We start from the raw sequence: 5,422 nt of genomic DNA on the forward strand, positions 1-5,422 counted from the left end.
CTGTGTGTCTGTGTGTGTGTTATGTGTCTGTGTGTGTGTGTCTGTGTGTGTGTCTGTGTGTGTCTGTGTGTGTGTTTGTTTGTCTGTGTGTGTGTCTCTGTGTGTGTCTCTGTGTGTGTGTGTTTGTGTGTCTGTGTGTGTCTCTGTGTGTGTCTGTGTGTGTCTGTGTGTGTGTTTGTGCGTGTGTCTGTGTGTGTGTTTGTGTGTCTGTGTGTGTGTCTCTGTGTGTGTGTGTTTGTGTGTCTCTGTGTGTGTCTGTGTGTCTGTTTGTTTGTCTGTGTGTGTGTCTGTGTGTGTGTCTCTGTGTGTGTGTGTTTGTGTGTCTGTGTGTGCCTGTGTGTGTGTCTGTGTGTGTGTCTCTGTGTGTGTGTCTGTAGTGGGGAGCGGTAGTGTAGCGGTTAGCGCGCTGCGCTATGAACCTGGCGACCCGTGTTCGATTCCCGCTCACGGCTAACACCAGTGACGATTATCTGAACCGGTCCTGGGCCTCCCCTAGGTCGACTCAGCCTTAAATGAGTACCTGGTGCGGTGTTGCAAACATCGCTACTGGGGAGACAAAGGCGGTCGGGCGTGGTACTGGCCACCCACCCCCCCGTGTACCGTTCCGGCCTTCATAGGTGCTCGCTAACAGCACTTGTCCCTACAGTCTGTTAAGGCTATACGGGGGATCTTTGTCTTTTGTGTCTGTGTGTCTGGCAAAAAAAAAACCCTACCTCCTAGTGGTGCCGGACGCCAATGCATGTGGTGGGCAGTGCCGTGGGATGAGGGCCAATTTAAATTGGCTTTTTCCTTCATGGCGTTTGTAACCACTACAGCGGCCAAATGGGGGCTCTGGATGGGTGCGAGGGGCTGGTAACCCCTCCACCTTCAACGAACTACCACTAAACTACGATGCAAAAAACGTATTAAGCTTGTGCCGGAGGCCCCAGGGGGACAGGCGTCTATGACGTCTCCTGGCCAAACCCCATTTGGCGGAGCCAGGAGACTGAATCCTTACCATCGGGGCTCCTCCAGAAACAACAAAAACCACTACGTGTGGCCACGTGGAATGTTCGAACGCTCACTGCGGAGGAGAGGATCCCACTCCTCTGTCGGGAGCTGGAACGGTCCCGCCTGGATCTCTGTGGTGTTCAGGAGGTCCGGTGGATCGGCTCTGGCTCCTGCCACCATGAGGGGTGGACAGTCCTCTACTCGGGGCAGGAGACTGCCAAACAACAGGGTGTGGGAGCGTGGCGGTTAGGTGTGGGAAGCTGTAAGCCCCAGGATACTTTGGACTCGCCATCCCATCAACCAGAGGCGAAGAGTGGTGGTCGTGGTTACGTATGCCCCCACCGAAGATGAACATCCGTGGAGGGATTCAGGCAAGGCCGATGTGTCAGATGCCTTCTATGACCTCCTGTCACAGGTGCTAGCTAAAGTTGCCCCTCGGGACAGAGTCATCTTGTTGGGTGACTTCAATGCCCGAGTTGGTCATGATGCTAGCACCTGGTCTGAAGTGATTGGAAGACATGGGCCAGATCAGCTCAATAACAACGTTAGGAGGCTGCTAGATTTTTGTGCAGCCCATGGGCTTGTAATTACCAACATGCTGTTCCGGCATTGGCACATCCACACATGATGGATGCATGCCGGTTCCAAGCAAGAACATCTGCTGGACTACATAGTAACGGAACAGCGGATGTGGGCCCATGTCCTTGACACCAGGACCTACCGTGGAGCTGATCTGCCCACTGACCATCGACTTGTCATCTGTAAGATGCGCCTGCCATTCTTCCACTCTGGTGGTGGGTGTACACCCAGGACCTCATTCAAACCCATCGTGGCATGGTCTCAGCTAGCTGATGAAAGTTGCAAGCGAGAATTTCATCATCGCTTGTGGCTGGGGTTGGCATCGTCCTCCACTCCTCCTGATGTCGAGGAGAAATGGGCGAGGTTTAGGACTGTGGCTCATGCAGCTGCAATGGCTGTTTTGGGTACATGGTCCAGACCTCCTCAAAAACCCTGGCTGACAGAGGAGGTGTTCAGGCTGGCTGAGAAAAGCGACAGGCCCACTCTCATCGTCTACAGCATCCAACGTCAGAGAACGAGGAGGCTTACCGCAGCCATCGCTCGGAGGTATGGAGGGCCGTGAGGCGCTGCAAGGATGGTTGGTGGTCGCGGGCCGCTGAGGAGATGGAGTCTGCCTCAATGGCCCGCGATCACAAATCGCTTTTTAATTCCCTTCATTCTTTTGTTCAGGGGTCCTGGGGGAGGGGAAATCCCTCAGCCTGGAAAACATCGTGGGACAAAGTGGGGATGACCCTGCTGAGGCTGTGGTGCCTCAAATATTGGAAGAGAAAGTCACCCCCTGTGAGTGGCCGGCTGAGGTGCCATCTGTTGAGGAAGTACTGAAGGCGATCCAGAGCCTGAGACCAGGAAAGGCACGGGGCAGAGATGATATCCCAAGCAAAATGCTGAGGGAGTGTGGCATTTGTGCACAGACTGCCCTATATGACATCATAACAACAGTCTGGACTACTGGGTGGGTTCCGCAGGATTGAAAGGATGCCCTGGTGGTTCCCCTCTTTAAAAGGGGGACCTCACAGACTGTAACAACAACAAGGGCATCTCACTCCTCAGTGTGACGGGAAAGGTCCTGGAAATAATAATTCAACATCGCCTTGCCAGGCACGCTGAGGAGAGGCTTGCGGAGCCCCAATGCGGTTTCAGGAAAGGGCGGTCCTGAACAGATGCCATATTTTCTGTCCGTCTGCTACAGCAGAGGTGTAGGGAATTCCGACAAGACCTAAATCTCTGATTTATTGACCTGGTCAATGCACTATGATACCATCAGTAGGCCTGGGCTCTGGGTTGTTCTTCGTGCTGACCCGCTGCTCACGATCATTAAGGACCTTCATGATGGTGAGCAGGCCCGGGTAAAACTACGTGGCCGGGAGTCAGAGCCATTCCCTGTTCACTTTGGGGTGCGACAGGGATGTCCTCTGGCTCCAACATTATTTAACATCTATTTCGACCATGTAGTTCGTGAAGCCTTGAATAGCTGTACCGGAGGAATTACCATCTGGTACAGATGCAACGGGAGGCTGATCGATGCCCGAGTGCGGTCAAGGGATGGCTCCCTATCGGTCAACCACGTTATATATGCCGATGATCTGGTAATCGCTGCTCACTCAGAGGAGGAGTTGGAGACGCTGCTGCTGAGACTGGAGCGTGCCACTAAGGAGTGGGGCCTTACCATCAGCCCCACTAAAACTAAGCACCTGCCTGGGTATTTTGTACCATCGGACACTCCACCCCCACAACTCCCAATCGGTGATGGGGCAGTAGTGGAGAGAGTGGAGAGTTTCCCATACCTGGGCAGTGTGCTTATGACTGGCTCCAGTTTAACAGCACAGGTCTCATTCCGAATCAGTCGAGTGGCAATATCTTTTCATCGGTTACGTAATGCTGTGTGGAAGCTACCTAGTCTGTCGCTCCGCACGAAGCTTCAGGTCTTCTCGGTCACAGTCATTCCCTCCCTTGTCTACGCTTGCGAAACGTGGACCCACCTGATGGAGCATCTTCGCCGGTTGGAAATATTTAGGCTGGCCTGCCTACGATCCATCCTGGGTTTAACCAGGCTGGATTGTGAGGAGCTCACAAGTCCTTGAAATATCTGGGCAGGGTCCCATCGGTGAGCTCCTCCCGCAGACAAGGCTGCGGTGGCTGGGTCATGTAGCCCGCATGCCCAGCCACCGCATGCCTAAACAGCTTTTGTTCGACCAGATCGAGGGGGCTAAACGGGCGCGGCATGGGCTAGAGAAGAGATGGCGTGATGTGGTACAGGAGGACGTGGAACTGAGTGGACTTGCCGATGACTGGTACCAGCGGTGTCAAGATCGGCCTCTTTGGAGGAGGCTCGTGAAGGACGCTACTGGGCAGTTGGAGGCAGTCGCCCTCCAACAACAACGGAGGGCGGAGGAGCGACGCTCACAACAACGAGCGGAGCGCCGGGTGGCTAAAGCCCAGCAAGTTGCCACAGTAGGGGGCACAGGTGGTGCATCAGCCAGTCATCTCGGTCATCTCGGTCAGTCGACCCGTGGCACCTGCTGGGTCTGCCCCGTGACCTCCTGCCAGCGGGCGTTCAACACTTCACGTGGCCTCAAGGTGCACATGGCCTGGCACAAGCGTCGTGGTGACGTCACCGCCACTTAGTGGCGAATGGCGGTTGTTGTGTCTGTGTGTATCTGCATGCATGGGGGTTGTGGGGAACGGTGGCGCAGCGGTTAGCGCTGCACCGCGCGAGCCCGGCGACCCGAGTTCGATTCCCGCTCACGGCCACCAACATCTCTGACGATTACCTGAACCTGTTGGGCCTCCCCTAGGTCGACTCAGCCTTCAAACGAGTACCTGCTGCGATGTGTAAAACTACGTCGTCACTGGGAAGACAAAGGTTCTGAACCCCCGCTCATCACTCGTGTGCCGTGCCGGCCGTCAGCGGTGCCGCGACTCGCTAGCAGCACTTGCCCCAACAGCCCGCGTGGGCTACACGGGGGAGCTTTGCCTTGTGTGTGCACGTTGTGGAGGCTGTTGATGTCGTCCTTGCGTAACCGGGGAGCCGCATCAAACCCCACGGCCCGTACCGGTGTTGACACTTAATATCGGCTGGTCGCGTTGTGGTGGGGTAAAGTGTGGGTAACCACACCTCTCTATCCTGAAAACCCACTGGAGACGATCTACGGCTGAGGCTATACGGGGTGGGGGGGAGGTGGATCCCTATGTGCTGTGTGTGTTGTACTCTCTGCAAAACAACTGCCTCTGCAATCATCATTGCAGTCATTCGCGACCGGGCAAAAGAAACCACAAGCGTGCAACCCGGGGGGGGGGGGGGGGAATCTCCAGGGGGGGCGATGGGATTCCTCGGCGCGATTCTTGTGAGCGGAGTCAGTCGGTCAACCCCGCGTGGCACCGCGGGTCAGTCCCGTGACCTCCTCCTCCTGCCTGCAGCAGCAGCGAGCCTTCCATCCTAGACGATACGACCCCAATGGATCTTTGTCTGGGTGTGTGTGTGCCTGTGTGTGTGCGCCTGTGTGTGGGGAGCGGTGGTGTAGCGGTTAGCGCTACCCTGCGCTACAAACCTGGCGACCCGGGTTCGATTCCCGCTCACGGCCAACACCAGTGACGATTATCTGAACCGGTCCTGGGCCTCCCCTAGGTCGACTCAGCCTCAAATGAGTACCTGGTGCAGTGTGTAAACATCGCCGCTAGGGAGACAAAGGCGGCCGGGCGTGGTGTTGGTCACCCACCCCCTCGTGTGCCGTGCCGGCCTTCATAGGTGCTTGCTAACGGCACTTGCCCCTACAGTCTGTGAAGGCTGTACGGGGGATCTTTGTCTTTTTTATCTTTGTGAAGCTGGCTGAAATGAGATACTCGGCGGCGGTGC

This window comes from Lethenteron reissneri, chromosome 2 (genome assembly GCF_015708825.2).
Source record: "Lethenteron reissneri isolate LAM-NWPU_2019-01 chromosome 2, ASM1570882v1, whole genome shotgun sequence".
NCBI classification, from domain to species: domain Eukaryota; kingdom Metazoa; phylum Chordata; class Hyperoartia; order Petromyzontiformes; family Petromyzontidae; genus Lethenteron; species Lethenteron reissneri.